The 16,950-nt window shown below is 43.6% G+C and overlaps 2 long non-coding RNA genes across 2 annotated transcripts; both read left to right on the top strand.

Moving 5' to 3' along the window:
- Window positions 1-758: 758 nt before the first annotated feature.
- LOC120692436 lies at window positions 759-2,234 on the top strand. The gene is made up of 4 exons (XR_005682628.1): window positions 759-939; window positions 1,124-1,200; window positions 1,283-1,841; window positions 1,928-2,234. It is a non-coding gene; the product is annotated as an uncharacterized LOC120692436 (long non-coding RNA).
- A 254-nt stretch (window positions 2,235-2,488) lies between these two features.
- On the top strand, window positions 2,489-3,252 carry LOC120692435. Its single transcript, XR_005682627.1, has 3 exons — window positions 2,489-2,593; window positions 2,667-2,772; window positions 2,843-3,252. It is a non-coding gene; the product is annotated as an uncharacterized LOC120692435 (long non-coding RNA).
- Window positions 3,253-16,950: the final 13,698 nt, after the last annotated feature.

Here is a 16,950-nt window from a genome sequence, read left to right as displayed (position 1 = left end):
AGTTCAGGTTCAGAAACATTCAGCTTCAACTCAATGCAAACAGTAAAATTCAGAGCAGTTTTGGCAATGATAGAGGCTGAATTTGAACCTGTGCCTAAAAGCATAATTGTAACCAAATGTTAGTTCAACAATTTTTCTGTTGGGAGGTTTTGGATTTTATGAAAAGAATCATGAGAAAAATAGATTCCAATCAGCTGGTTTGAGAAAGCTTGACTGAAAACAGCCTGAACCCAATGCGTTCAGTTCGAGTTTTGATCAACTTAGATTCCAAATCAAGGGATGTGCCTGAAAGAGAAAGTACAGAGGAATGTAAGGGCTACATCTTTCATTTTGGTCGATTTCAAGATTCACTGTTAGAATTTGAAGAATCAAGAGCCCAAAATCTGGAGCTTTGCATTGAATAACACTGAACGAGACACATTCAGAAAACATATTCAAACTAGAAACTATATCAATTCCCTATGTATATATATGTGAGTAAGCTTCTAGTTTTTCCAACCCGTGTGTGACCTTGATTGACTTATTTGTACAGAGCTCTAGTTGGACACGTAAATTATTTGAGTTCTTTGACTCGAACACGTTATTTGAGCTCGACTTGGACAGGTTCTTTGAGTCGAACACGTTATTTGAGCTCGAGTAGACAGGCTCTTCACTCGAACACGTAAGTTGAGTTCGAGTCAGACAGAGTCTTTGAGTCGGACACATTATAGAGCTCGAGTCGAACCTGGTTTGCGTGTATCTAAGTTGGAGTTCGAGCTAGAGTTAGAGGTCCATATCAGCCTTCCTGCTTTGCCATGCCGCCGATGCCCTAACCATGAAACAAGATCAGCAAACCTTTCTCCAACGCCCTCCCAGGTCCTGATTCCCATCACAAATTAGAGCTATACCACCCCAAAGGCGGCTAGGGTTTGGAAGGACTTCATCCTCGATCCACAACTGGTACATTCCTCTTCTCTTTCCCTGTTATCTTTGGCTTCTCTCGTTACTCATCTCAGCCACACCACGTCCCAAGATAATGTTCAGGCATCCAAGTAGGTTATCAGGTTATCTTGCTGGGACACACGTAAGTAATCATTTTAATCTTTTGATCCAAGTCTGAAAGTTTTTATCTTTTGATGTTCAGACATCCCATTAGGGTTTTGATCTTTTGATGCAAGTCTGAAAAGTTCAAGACCTGATGATCCTCTTTGTACAAATTAGGTAGGTAACGTTGTGGCTGATTGGTCACTGCTCTTCCTGCTTGCATATTGTGACAATATTTTATTTTATAATGCCCATGTAGTCATACTATGACAGCCTGAAAATTGAAAAGAGAAATTATTAGTTCTGCCTGGTGATAGAGATTAGTGGGGTGGAGATGTACTGGTCATCATTCTTTACAGGTCTCTCGTCAAAAGAATAAGGTAACACTAATGCTGCTTTCCTTTCTAAATTTTGTTGGAGAATGGAAATAATAGAAGTACTCAATTTCTTGCAGTAATACATCCACTTGTAATTTTTAAACTCAGTTGATATTTGCTGCAGCATATGTGGATCAAACTATGAATTGTTCACCATCTGACACATGCATATGTTCAGTCCAAGTTAGACTAGTTTAAAATTCAGAGAACAAAACTTGTTGCATATTGTTAAGAAACCTCTGAACTGTTCACCATCTAACACATGTATGTGTTCAGTCTAAGTAAAACATGCATATGTTTAGTCCAGGTGATACTCCAAAATTCAGTTGATATTCATTTCCCATCGTCATCTCAGACCACTTTCGACTGCAACTTGATTGATGCTTTCTCGATCCATCGGTCATCTTGGCTTCTATTGTTTCTGATCTAGGCAAACATGCAGTAAGGGTCTCGTTTAGCCAATCTAATAAGGGTTATGGGTTTGTCATGTTGCGGTCTCATTTAAAGATTCTTTTTTATGTTATTAGGATTTTCATCTTTTGGAATCAAGTCTGAAAATTCAGGGCCCAGGAGCACCTTTTCTTTGCAGAAAAACTACAGGTATTAAACTATTTTTCGGATCCAAGTATGCACTTTTCTTTTCCAATGGCCACAATAGAAAAACATAGGCATTCAATCTGATCACAACACATATGTCATATCGAAGTCTGAAATTTCAGAGCCTAGGAGGATCTTCTCATCTTTGCAGAAAAATGACATGTAACTACATTTTTTTTATCAAGTATGTAGATTTCCTTTTTTTTAGACTACATAGTAGGACTACATTACAATAGCTGTAATTAAAAGAAAACTTGGGTACTTCATCCTCCGTTGGCAACACATCTTGCTGGTTACTTTGTTTTTGCTGCTGCATTATTCTATTACTTGTTGAAGACATTAGTGGACTTATCACCATTTGACAAATACATTAAATTCAATCCTAGTGAGACTAATATTTCTACTAGTTTAAGTACCATGTAAGTGAGGCAAAAGTAGGCTATACATATCCAATCCTTATTTATGTACACAAGTATCTTATCCCTAGATCAAATGCCTATTGGAAAGCCACGAAGTTATGTTATAAGAGGTCTGGCAAAAGTACAAGCACATAGATATGTGTTATTCAATTGTTCTGATGTCAATCCATACCTTAGGTAATATCTCAAACTTATAAATATAGATTTAATATTTTTAATATCATACATTTTCTTACAAGATATATTATAGAGCTCATGCTGAAGAGATCACAGCTAAGCATACTGGACATCAAGTGAGCCATAGAGAAGTTGAGAAAATTCAAAATGAGAAGTTCCATCTGTGGTTTAGAGGTCATGTAAGTGTCATATCCTACGTCCTTTACATCTAACACTAAAGTATGAAACTAAACTTGTATAGTTGTACAGATTATGCGGATTGAGGGGGCAGATGGCATTCACAGCTTGAAAGATGGCATCAGATGGCTAGCTCGTGGCCCAGTTGAAGCAGCAAAAAGGTATCGTGCTTTCAACAGTCGAGGTTTTCGATTTAGGCCGAAACGGTTGGATGGGGAGACTCAAAATAGTGGAGTAGTGCTTACTGCAAAAACATCCAGTTATGCTAGTGCAAGTGATGCCAGACCGGTTTTAGGTGATGTCACTTACTATGGGAGGATAATTGATATTATTGAGTTGAACTACTCTGGGAATTTTCCTGTGGTACTTTTCAAATGTGAATGGATTGATGTTCTTTCTAGAAGAGGAATAAAAAAGGATAAGTATGGATACACACTTGTCAACTTCTCACACCTGATACATACAGGAGAAAAGATTGGGCATGAACCTTTCATTTTTCCTAACCAAGCTGATCAACTAAACCCTGGGTGGTCTGTGGTCATGAAAATGAAACCAAGGGATATATATGATGTTGGTTCCGATGAATGGGAAGATGATCTTGAAACTGAGCCATTCCATGTCACACACCTTGGAGAGATATTTAATAATGCAAAGATTAGGCATCAATGGGTTAGAATAGACATTGAGGGAACAACTGTTGATGCTAGCACTAGTGGAAGTAATGACCAATCATAAATGGTTCGACTTCCTATCTTTTTTCTGCTATGTTTAGTTATTTAAACGTTCTTTTCATTCTTAATGATGCCATAGAAATTTGATAAGTTTTGTATAGCTGAATTAATTATTTTTTTTGCAATTCTTGGATTTTGTTTCATATAAAAGTAAAAGTAGCATATGAGGTTCTTCTTTGACTTGTTACTTGCTAGTCAACTGTATCAATGAATGTAGATTTTTCTAAGAAAATGGAATTTTTTTACAGATTTAACAAAATTATTTAGTCAACATGGTACAGTTGATCTTGTTAGCTGAAAAAACCTCATGTTTATGTGCTGCGTTGGGATTTACTAATATATCTTTTTCCTATTGCAGAACAGTCAGACTTTGGAGTTGAAATCAATTTGCAAATATGTGATAGTTTCCTTTCACTATAGTGCAAAATTTTCATGTGTAAAAGCTAGTATTCTGTACTGTATGTAATATGGTTTGTGGAAAGACTTCTTTTCTACACGTGTACTCCTTGCTTTATCATCTGTCTAGCAGATCCTCTATCATCTATTGATGTATCTTGTAGAAAACTAAAAGAGTACTGGTTCTCCATATTCATCATTGTCTTATTGTGATATTTTCTAGTGTAGCGGGTGAAATTTGGAGCCTCCAGTTCTTTGTGCCCTCGATAACATTTATACTCTTTAGTATTAACATTTTGATAAATAAATACATGTCACAAAATTAATGCAACCGAGTGAATCATACTATTTTCAGGGAGGACTTTGACTAACAAATGTACATTGTTTTCATTATTAAATTAACAAATCAAACAAAAAATATTGTATGGCATTTGATTTGATGCTAATAACGAACATGAATAATTATATCAACGGAGGCTTTCAGCTAATGTCTACATATAACATATCTTAGGTTCATATTCTACTTCTAGGAAGTTTTGTCGTTTCAGCAATTTAAATAGTATTCCCACTCAACCATTACCAATTTATAAGGAAAAAACATATGTCCACGGTTAAGAATAGGTCCCAAGATGTCCACGAAATATATACGTTTCTATGTAACACTTTAGTTGTAACATTATTTTGTATATATGCGTTACAAAATACTACCATATTTGTAACATCTTAGGTGTAACATTATTTTTGTGTTACTAGAATTTTTACTGTAACACAATTTTATAGAATAAGCATTATGTGTTACTGTGTTTTTTGTAACATATTGATGAATGTGTTCCAAGACAGTGTTACAATATGATCTGTAGTAGTGAAGCTCCCTCCCGGCGGCTGGCCTCCGGCCGCCCAGCTGACCCTCCTTTTGGGGTTTTTTTCCTAGTTTAGATACGGACGAGTCAAATCGGAGGAGTAGTAGCGACGACTGTCTATTTTGGAGTAGCATCGCTGGAGACGGCCCTCGATTTAGCTTCTTGTGGAGCACGTCGGGGTCGTCGGCGAACAAGAGTGCAGCGGCGGTGGCGAGAGAGGCCCAACATAACCGAAGACGGCTTCTTGGATGTGCTGAGGGCTGACCGGGGAGGAGGAGGAGGCATGTTGCGACGGCGGCAACGACGAGGCAGAGGACACTGAGGTGTAGACAACGAGGATGAGGCGGAGGACACTGAGGTGATGGCGGCGCAACCGCAGCTTGATCCATCCCTGTCCAACTACTGCAGCTCCCCTCGATCTCGACGGAGGCACTCTCGCGGGGCTCGTATATATCCTGCTGGTGGTCGCCGGCTTCCTGCTTTACCCCAGCAGGCTTTGCAGGCCGATCCTACTTGAGCCCATTTCCAAATGTGGTCACCTGCAGAGGCCTGCTCAGATATTATCGCGCGTTTTTTCTATTTTTATATTTTTTTAGAATTTTTTTTACAGAAATATATTTTTGTTTCACAATTTACGGTTCTATACCCCTGCCGGGCGGTAGGGACCTATATGTAATTAAAATTTGAGTTCTATCGCATGGAGGCCCCTACCGCCCGGTGGAGGGGCGGCAGGCAGGCCGACCGCCCCGCAGGGGGGCGGCAGGCTCCCCCCAATATAAAAGCTGAGGTCCCCCCACACCTGCATTTGCAGCAAACAACATCCATAGAGGGAAAAAAGAGAGACGTGGTGTGAGGGAGGGAGTTACAACAGCGAAGTCCTGCTGGATTTTAGATCCGAACCACAAGTAACCAATATTTCTCAACTTTGTCATATGAAGCCTCATAAGTGCCAAACCGCATCTCAAACACTTTTTGTTTAGCCCGCCAAATCTTTGCATAGCTGATCACATACTGGAAATTCTGTTCAATGTCCCTAATTATCAATGCAGGCTCGTAATCCATTTTGTCAAGAATCACCCCATACATCTTTTTGGCCACGAAAGTAGATGTGATATTACGGTGATGTCCCACAACACCTGTCAATCTACAAGTATGTGGTGTAACAATTGAATATTTCCAGTGTGTTTTGAACTTCCCTTTGTAGGCATGCACTCGCCATGTACAGTCTCTATCTGCACACCTCACCTCGTATTCTTTGCTGCTAGACTTCAACACTCTGAATTCCTTCCTCAGAGATAAAGCCCAGACATTCACAGCATCCTTCACATCTTCAATGGTACGATACTTTGCCCCTTGTATGACCTCATTCACTCTGTATTCAAACTCCGGACATCTAATATCTTGTACCACTGGATTCCCAAAACCCTATTCACGCCATTCACCTAGCACTGGGAAGCGCTCATCGTCCTCATCGTCCGATGAGTCCCCACATTGCTCTATTATTTGTGCATCCTGGTCTTCTTTCTCCATGTCCTCCACAATTCTAGGTATCCGCTCGCCTTCATCTGCTAAACCTTGTGGTTCTGATTCTGGTTCTGAAGCTTGTACGTTCTCTTCTTCTTTATCCTCTTCCAACTCTTCATTCCAGTCATATGTTGTGTGTGTTGATCCTTCACCTAAATTACCGACCTTCTGGTGAATCTGAATTACCATTGCAAGAGGCCACCCTCTTTGAAGAGCTGCGTGCATGTAATGTTTCCATTCTTCCGTACTACTTATAAGCGTCAACTCCTAGAAATCCCCATTTGTTTCCCAGGAAGTCACGGTATGAACCGTAAGCAAATGGGTCTTTGGATTCACATTGAACTTCCCGTGAAGTCATTTGCGTATGGAACCGAAACTCCTCTCTAGGGTTTTATAGACTGCACTGTCTTCGTTCCAATGCTGATAGATTTACTCCATAGGAATCATGAGTAATTATATAGAAATCACCGTAATGAATTTGAAACGCCACCTTGCTCGACATATCTGGCCATTCAAAAAATTAATTTTAATTAAACCAGTTTTTAAAACCATGGTACGACTTCAATTATAACCACTAATCCGAACCCTAAGCGGTTATAATTATAAAAAAACTCTAATCAAAGAATTAAAAATATAAAAAATTTAGAATGACAAAGTTGAGAAATATTGGTTATCTGTGGTTCGGATCTAAAATCCGGCAGGGCTTCGCTGTTGCAACTCCCTCCCTCACCCCACGTCTCTCCTTTTTCCCTTTATGGATGTTGTTTGCTGCAAATGCAGGTGTGGGGGGACCTCAGCTTTTATATTGGGGAGGGAGCCTGCCGCCCCCCTGCCGGGCGGTCGGCCTGCCTGCCGCCTCTCCACCGGGCGGTAGGGGCCTCCATGCGATAGAACTCAAATTTTAATTACATATAGGTCCCTACCGCCCGGCAGGGGGCGGCCTGCCGCCCCCTGCCGGGCGGTAGGGGTATAGAACTGTAAATTGTGAAATAAAAAATATATTTATATAAAAAATGTTTTTAAAAAATATAAAAATAGAAAAAAAGGCTATTATCGCAGGGCGGGTCTAGCAGGCTGGCAGGCCCACCTGCGCCTGCCTGCATCCTGAATCCCAGATGCCGCCACCTGCACACGACGTACCCCCATGCTGCATACATGGCTGGAGCAATGACGACGCCTCCCTCTCCCACTGAGGTAGGCACCGCCAAGGCCACAGCTGATGCTCAGGCCATGGCTCACGACTAAGCACGAGGCCAGGAAGGCGTGTTCTGCCGCTTGCATGGTAGCACTCGCACATGCGCTCCAAGCTGAGCATGACGCGACTAAGGTCACCAAGGAAAATGTCGCCGCCACAGCTTGCGTTCGTGCTGCCCTGGACTGGGCCACCCACGACCGTGTCGTTGCATGCCAACCCACCCAAGCATGCTGAGGTAGATGATGACGTTGACTCCAACGCTTCCAATGCTCACACCGTTCGACACACCCTAATGGTTCATGAGGTGGCCGCCATCGACCCATCATCAATCTCCAAGCTCAGGTTGTTCTCTCGTCCACTCGTCCTCAACTAGAAGTCCAGCAACTACACCCGCTAGAGTCAGGGTGGCTGAATTCCATGTGGGGGCGGGAATCCGTGAGATCTGCCCCGTTAAAAATGGGGACGAGTGCAGATTTTGCCCCGTGGGGATAACGGGGCGGGGCCCCAAATCATAGCGGAGCGGGAGATGGGGATTGAAATTGCCCCCCGGGGCTCTGTCAAGGACCCAAAATTCATTAGTATGTGTAATTTTGGCCCACAGATTGCGGCCCAACAATTGCCCACTCATGTATATAAAAGAACGCTAGCTGGTCCTGCAATTCGAATTTTTTTATTTGTATATTATTTTTTTTCGATTTATCAAAAATATACGGTGAATTTTTTTTTTGCAAAAATGTGACCCAGCCGCCGGTTCATCCGGCGGAAGATAGGTACCGCTGGATGGACCGGCGGTAGGTTCATACCGCCGTTTCAATCGGCGGTATGTGGCCGGGTCGGTGGGCCGTGGCGGGCCGGGAACCTACCGCCGGTTGAAACGGCGGTTTTTGAGCCATCCGGTGGTAGGCTGCTACCGCCGAACCAACCGGCGGAAGGACCCCTCTCTTAAAGTGGCCGCGCTCCGGCTAGCGCCTCCGCTCGCACTTCCAGCGCCGCCATGCTCCTCCGCTCACCCGCGTCGCCCGCTCCCTTGCGCGTCGGCAGTCCCCCGCCCACCACTGCGCGGCGCCGCTCGCCCAGGCCGGACGCCGGGGCGCGCCTCGGTCGCCCGCCCGCCCCTGCGCAAGAAAGAAGCGAGGTCCGGCGTGTTTTGTCTTAGGTACACTTTAAAATCTAGTTTTATGAATAATAGTAGGTAGCCTAGTACTAGGAAATATATGCATGTGTAGAGTATTGGGTGTAGAAATAGTTTTAATGAATATTATTGGTTTGGATATAATTATTTTAGATATAAATTGTAGTACATGAAATTAAAATTATTAGTTTAAATACGAATATTAGTTTATATATATATTAATGACTTGAAATAGACATATTAGTCGCATAGAAATATTAGTAATTTATATTGAGGCGTTTGGGCGCTTGCATTGAGGCGTTTCCGCACTGCCGGCCAGTCATTTGTATAGATGGGACATTTTTGACAGGAAGGTATAAATGCACAATCCTCACAGCTGTTGCAGCTGATGGCAACAGGCAATTGTTGCCTTTGGCAATTGCCTTCGTGAAGAAAGAATCAGGGGATACTTGGTATTGGTTTTTACAGAGGGTCAAGCAGATGATTGTCATAGATGTAGAGAATGTGTGTTTAATTCATGATCGGCACAAGGGTATATTACAAGCAATTGATGACATATAGAATGGTTCTACTGAGCGTCGTAGGACTGCACTTTGGCCGGACCTAAAGAGTAGGTGGTGCATGAGGCATATGAGGGCAAACTTTCATAGCCAATTCAAGAACAAAACTCTTATGAAGTTGTTTAAGCTGTTATGCAGCCAGAATCAGGAAAGGAAATTCAATACAGAGGAGGACGACCAGGTCCCACTTGAAGACGTGGGCTTGGACGGTCCGAATGTCAGGCGCAAAAGGAGAATGGCAATTAAGACATTCTCGGAGTGGATTGAGCACGAATCAAAAGAGAAATGTGCTTTGCTATTTGATGAAGGAGGTGCTAGGTACGGTTTAATGACTACGAACCTAGCCGAGGTATACAATTGGGTGCTGCGTGGTGTAAGATCAATGCCACTTGTTGGGATCGTCGAGTTCTTCTTGTATCGCACTTGCGAGTACTTTAGAGACCGTTACGCTGTGGCACAGAAGGATATGATCGATAATCGCAAAGTTTACGGATACAAGATTACGGAGTATATGGAGGCAGCTTTTAAAAAGGCCCGTTTACACCGGGTGACTCCAGTTGGCTCTATGGAATGCCATTACAAAGTGATGTGTAGGGACAAAGCCCGAATGGGGGGCCAGCGTGAGAAGCATGTGCAGGAGTGTGTTCTCCGTCCCGATGCTTGTATTTTCTCATGCCATAAGCCAAAGCTGCTGCACCTGCCGTGCACACATGTCATTGCTGCTTGTTTTGAAGCTGGTGGACTACAGCCTCGTATGTATGTCTCAAATTACTTCATGAAGGAAACCATTTGGATGACTTGGAGGCACGAGATTTATGGGTTCCGCATCCTGGGAGACTTCATAACTGATCCTGGACACAATGCAACTTACATTCCGGATCCAGATCCAGAAATGTTTCAAGGGGTGGGCCGACGCAAAAAGAAACGCATTCGGAATAACATGGATCGATCGGAGGCTGGTCGAGACGTGCGCCTCTGCTCGAAGTGCCATGAGACGGGTCATACGTACAAAGATTGTACGGCATTGAGTTATGGTGGCCGCACAGATGGATCGGGCCCATCTGAAGCTGCTCCAAATCTAGCAACGCAGGCAACGGATCGTCGTGGCCGCCATTCGAACAACGATGGACTTGTGTGATCGATGACGATTGTCATCTGTGTGATTCGCTATTAAATCATGTCCGATGTTAAATTATGTAATGTTAAGAACTACTATGTCATAAACTTAATTTGTGATGACGTACGAATATTTGTTGTAATGTGTGTCGCAATCGTATGTTGAACTTTGTTGCTCTAATTGGAAATTGAAGTTATATGATATGTAATTTGTTGTGCATCATTTATTAGTTTATTACGTTACGCTTCATTTAGTATTTTATTTAGTATTTATTGTATTATTTAATGTTATTACGCTTAATATTCTTATTTATGTTTTGAATTTCTTTTTAATAAATCCTATTATGCAGGTACGACGCACGAGGAAGGAGCCACCCCTGAGTTGCTTGATGCTCTCGTCGACAAGAGCCACCGGTCGTACATGTCTGCGGTCCGTGGCATAAGCTTAGGGACGTTTCGGTCTCCTGTGCCCATGTCGACGATGCCGATACACCGTCGTTGGGTTCCTAGGTATGGGTTACATTTGTCACATATTTTAATTGTTTCCGTCACTGTTTGTTCTAACTTGATATTTCATTTTCGTGATACAAGCTACGCGCTTCGGGTCTTCTCCCGATTGCGCGACTTGTGGAGGGAGATATGGCCGACCCTGCACGTCGACCTAGGGATAGGGCTCCACGGTTTCAGTTCGACATGTCCCTCCTCGCGGCACTTCTCGACCGTTGGCGTCCGGAGACGCACAAGTTTCACCTCCCGGTCGGTGAGATGACTCCTACTCTTCAGGACGTGGCGATGCTTCTAGGCTTGCCGTGTGCTGGACGAGCCGTGGGTGCAGAGGACGTGGGACTCTCGTGGCAGGAGGAGAGGGGGCAAGCGCGGACGCATTTAGTGTACAAGTTGTAGCTTGTTAATTACTTTGTTCCGTCAGACTATGTTATGTAGGCCTGTGTAGACTATGATGGACGATGGGATGTATCCGTGTAGTGACATTATGACAATTAGGCCGGTGCCATGCATTGGATTCGAATATGAATGTGTTGAACGTTGTGGCCGACATAGGATGCATACATTTGTCATTTCCCGCTGCACAGTTGCGTCGGGCTCATTTATTCGTGCATTGGATTCGACTATGAAGTGAAGTGACATAAGGTCACGTTCAAAGGACGCTCATTGATTGCTTTGCCTGTCCTGGCGTGCGAGTGCAGTACTGTGCCACAGTGAACGGACACAGCTTTTACTGTCCTGGCGTATAGCAGTGAGAGGTCGTGTCGGTGTTTAAAGTGCTACCAGTGAGCGCTGTGGACCGTGCAAGTGCTGAAGTCATGACCAGTGAGGCGTCGTGTCGTTGTTTAAAGTGGGAGGAGTGAGCGGTGCGGAGCGTGCAAGAGCAGAAGTTAGGATCAGCGAGAGATCGTATCTGTGTTTAAAGTGCTTGGACGATGCAGGCAGCCCTGCGTGTATAAAAGGCGACCATGTGGTTGCCGAGAGCCCAGACTTGCAATTCATGTTCCATATATTTTTAGTTAGTCCAAACAAACAGCTATGAGCTCCTCATTCTCCCGAGCAGCTTTCCGTCGGGAAATGGAGGCTAATTTAGGACCCTCTCCTAACGATCCCAATAGATGTATTACAGATTGCAAGGTATGGCCTAAAGGTGTAGAGCCACCCGATTGCTATTGCCAGATGCGTTGTGTTCCGAACATATCTCGTGATTACGAGACTTTTGGACAGAGGTATTGGTGCTGCAAGAATATCGAGGAATTCCAAAAAAGAGGTGCAACATCCCTATTTATATATGAAGGTATTTGGTCTATAAGCATGGTTCACACAATCTGAAAAGCACACAGCTGTCAATTGACGTACCATCACATCCACACACAGTGAACGAGTGGGGGTGCAGAAGAATCCGATGCAAGGTGACAGGACATCGAAATTATAATTGGAGCTCATGATAATATCTTATGAAAATATATTTTCACATTCTCCTAGAGTTAAATCTAATTTGTATTAGATTTTAAAAAATATTCCCATAACCTCTGCTATCTCTATTGTTTTTTGAAATATCTCTAAGCGTAAAGAAAATAATTACAGCACAGAGAGCCTATAAAATAATTAAACAAATAAATACAGCCCAGAAAGCATACAAAATAATTAAAAAAAATATGGGAGGACCTACCGCCGTTTGAAACGGCGATAGACAGTATCGGTCTACAGTCCGGCTATAGCACGGCTATAGTCAGCTGTAGCGCGGCGGTAGCGCCTACCGCCAGTTCATCCGGCGGTAGGTAGCTACCGCCGGATGAACCGGCGGTATGTTACATGGGCCGTGGGCCAACGAACTTACCGCCGGTTCATCCGCCGGTACCTACCTTCCGCCGGATGAACCGGCGGCTGGGTGACATTTTTGCAAAAAAAAATTCGGCATATATATTTTATAAATCGAAAAAAATAAAAAAAAATTCCTGCAATCCCTACCTGAGCTTGCGTTGGTCAAGACCATCCTTGCTTGCGCTGCCACTCGGCCAGCCTCCTTGCGTCGTCCTCTTCAGTCAGCCATTCCTGCGCCCTGGCCATGCCAGCCTTTTCGCACCCTTGCCAGGCTATCGCCGCCCCTCACTTCACCTTACACCGACGGCCTGCTCGCATCCATTCCGCCAGCGCCCTCGCCGGCGTCCCCTCGCCACTCCTCTCGCCGACGGCCTCCTCGCACACGCATTGCCTGTGTCCTCACTACTCAACTCTAGCTATCCCCTCTCTGGCCCTCACTACTCCAGTCTCGCTGTTCCTCGCCGCCCGCACCCTCACTGCTTCTCGCGCCGCCGGCTTCCTCGCGCCCTCGCTGCTCCTCGCCGGCCGGCCTCGAGACTTGATGTACCTGCCCCCACGGGGCTGAGAAAATTAGTATTTGATGCCTCTCAAACGTGGGCTTCGCTGAAATGACCCCTTTAGAGTGGGCTTCGCTGGAAGGGGTGCATCAAATGGGATCAAACTGCTGGAAAGGACTATAGCTATTATGTAACCTTATTTACACAGTCTGAGTCAACATGACCATACAACATTACTACTTTGCCCTTGGCCAATTTGTAATAGATTGAACGTTGTTATGTGCGGACAAACGTGCTCAGCTTATTACAAAAAAAAGTAGTGTCATCATGGATACCTGCAAGTGCTGGCCGCAGACCCATGTTCTCACAAAGCCAAATTTTCTAATTGAATGAAAACCCGGATTTTAATACAGCTGCAAATTATCATCGAATAACATAGATTATACTTGTTCAATTCATTTCTCACATAGACAGTGCAGTTCACAATTCTTGTTCACATACGGATACATGCTGGTGATCTCTTGGGGGTGAATTTTGCACGGTTGCCTGCTCACCTCCACCTTCTCCGATTAGCATAGCAAGTCAACTGCAAAAGTGATATTGTGAGGCATTTTCAGCTTTTAATTACATCAACACAACAGCAATAAATTGATAGTATTCCTAACCTTCTAGTCACCCTGATGGGGCTGTCTTGCAATATTGACTCTTTAGTTGGCTTTAATGGACTTTGAACAACAACAATGTTTTCCTGAACATTTGGGGCTGCACCATTGTCATCAATAGGTGCTTCATTTTCATGGACATTTGGGGTTGCATTGTCATCTATATTTGTCTTGGTCTTTTGTTTTTTCTGGCTTGGTACTTTCGCATGTTCACCATACTTGGTGGTGTTCTTTCTTGGCTTTCTCTTCCTGCAAAATCAAAATAAAATGGTTGTAGCAAGTTTGGCACAACAATAAATTAAAGAGATGTATTGTGTACTTGCCTTTTCTTTGTGCCATTAAGTCGGCACTTGTAGCAAGTTTCACCATGACCCAACTCTCCACATCCCTTGCACCTTCTCTTGCCCCTAATCATTTTTTTGGCAGCCCGGTGCATGTAGCTCCCGCTTGCGCAGGGTCCGGGGAAGGGTTCGACCACTTAGGTCTTTTTGTACGCAGCCTTTCCCTGCATTTCTGCAAGAGAATTTGTCAGCCTCATTAGCAGCCTCCTTGTCAACCTCCTTGGCAGCCTCCTTGGCATCCCTTTTTCCTTTGCTGCCTCCACCCTCTAGGAAGCCTTTGATCCTCAGTTTTCTGTACCTTCCTGCAGTCTTTTTATCTAGTGGTGCCCCAACCACAAAAGGAAAATCCACATTTGGCCATTGCGTCCGTTCAGGCAACGGCTCATTTATTGTATAGTATGCATTCTTGAATCTCTGAACTGAGTAGTACTCATGCACAAAATCCTCTAATTTCACATCCAAAGCTTGTTGTGCAGTAATCAAAGCTAAAGCATGTTGACAAGGCTTACTAGTGTGTTGCCACTCGAGACATGTGCACTCATTCAAATATGGCTTCACAACATGCCTATTATGAGTTGTGCTGCTGTCCCATACCTCAGCAACCAAACTATCAGCCTCCACAACATACAAGTGGCCTAATCCTCTTGTCTTCATTTTCAGTTGATGCAGGACACCGGGTAGTATTTTCCCATGAAGCTTTTCTGCAATCCTTCTCCTCTTGTTCCACAAAATCATTATCATCTCTCTAATCTTGTCTGCAAGCTCAACAACATGAAGGTCCTTTCAATCTTTAATCCAATTATTAAAACATTCAGCAAGATTGTTGGTAACATAATCACATTTGATAGCAGAGTCAAAGGCACTCCTCATCCACTTTAACTTATGATGATCCTGCAGCCACTTCAATACTTCAGTAGAAGACTCTACAACGGAATTGAAGAAATACTGAAACACTTCAACTCTGTACGCTCTTGCTGCAGGATACATCTTTGAGTAAGCATCCCCACCCCACCTCTTTATAAAATTCTGCATTAGATGTCTAAAGCATTCTCTTTGTTCAGCATTAGGAAACACATCCTTAACTGCCTTTTCCAGGCCTTTGCTTGCATCTGTGCAAATAGCAAGTACAGGAATATCACCTAAAGCATTATGTAACTGTGTCATGAACCAAGTCCAATTATCTGTTGTTTCACCATCTATGAATCCAAAGGCAACTGGATACATCCAGTTATGGCCCTCTATAGCAGTGGCTGCAGCTAAATGTCCATTCCACCTACCATTAAGTGCTGTTGAATCTATGCTAAGATATGGCTTGCATCCATTTCGGAAACCCTCTATGCAAGGCCCTAATGCACAAAAGAACCTATGGAAATACATGTTTCCATCTACCTATTGAATGCCGATCTCGATGACACTACTTGGTGACCTCTTCATGACCTCAGCCTTCCAAATAAACAACACCTGAAAGCTGTCCTCCCAACTGCCATATAACTTTTTCAGAGCTATTTGTCTTCCCTTACAAACTGTGTCATGATGAATTACACATTTATGATCCTCTTGTAGCTTGTCCCTCAACTCCTTAGGTCCCATATTTGTATGCTTTCTAAGGATGACAAAAGCCTTTGAAGCTACCCAAGCACTTGTTGGTGTAGTAGTCCGCCTCCTTGCACTGGATGTACAATTGTGTCCAGCAATCAAAGTTGTCACCTGCAACCATTAATAAAATGAAAACCATTAACAAAATCTCATAACTCAAAACGAAACAGTAAGCACATTTTAATCAGCAAATAAATACCATTACAGTCTTCTCATCCGGTTGTCTGTGCCCAATAAGATGCCATGGGCATCCTTGAACTTTACAATTAGCAACAAATTTTTTGGGGCATGTTTTAACAATTTTTAATTCAAATTCCTCGTTTATTGCAAATTGTCTGACTGCCAATCTAAACTCCTCCATGGATGGGTAAACGGTACCCAGATCCATGCTAGGCTTGTGTATCTTCCATAGAAGGAGCTTTTCCTTTATCACCATGTGCACAAGCTGCTGCGACAGCCTCCTTAGCAGCCTGCTCGGCCTTCTCATCCTCATCCCTTAAACCTAAAAGCACATACACCTGGTCTTCATCAATGAGTTCCATCCATCCCTCTTCTTCATCTTGCCTCTCAACAATTTGCAGTGTATCCCAATCAACAAGCTGTTCTTGGTGTGGGTGTTCTATATTTTGGAAAATACAATCACCGCCACCACTACCACCACCACCATGAGCAAGAGGACTGTCATGCCAACAACACAAGGAAGGTGGGAAATGTGAGGCATGGATGCGTAAACGTGTGTGTGTTGCCACCTGCGCGTGGAGAGTGGAGTGGGGCTCGCTGGGCAGTGTTACCGGCTGATATAAGCCAATCTATTGTAATGGGAGAGATAAGTTGAAATTGGTTTGTAACAAACTCGCGGACGGGAACAGAGGGGATCTTCCTCTTCCCCAAGCAATCCTATCGGATCTCGATCCACCCAGCTATCTCACGTCGTCGGCAATGTGCCGACGGCCACGGGCGTGACAGGTGTGTAAGCATCTAGGCCCTCAAGGTATGTTTCGGTGATTAATGACAACCATTATTGTGACTAATGAGTTTGTGCAGCTTAATAGATAATTATCGCTCATTTGGTCATATGTCAAAAGAGGCCCCTCAATTTCGTTATTCAAAAAGGCGATCTCGGTATTCAACTCAATTATATGTCAAGACTAAGGATCTTTCTAGTCCTAAGTGTCATAAGGTTGAGAAGGACTTAGGTTAGTATAGGTTTTATAGTTTTGTAGTGATCGCACTATTAAGAGG

The sequence above is a fragment of the Panicum virgatum genome, chromosome 9N, assembly GCF_016808335.1.
Source record: "Panicum virgatum strain AP13 chromosome 9N, P.virgatum_v5, whole genome shotgun sequence".
In the NCBI taxonomy this organism is placed as follows: Eukaryota; Viridiplantae; Streptophyta; class Magnoliopsida; order Poales; family Poaceae; genus Panicum; species Panicum virgatum.
The sequence above is the reverse complement of the archived record's forward strand: the minus strand, read 5'-3'. Positions and strand labels throughout refer to the sequence as shown.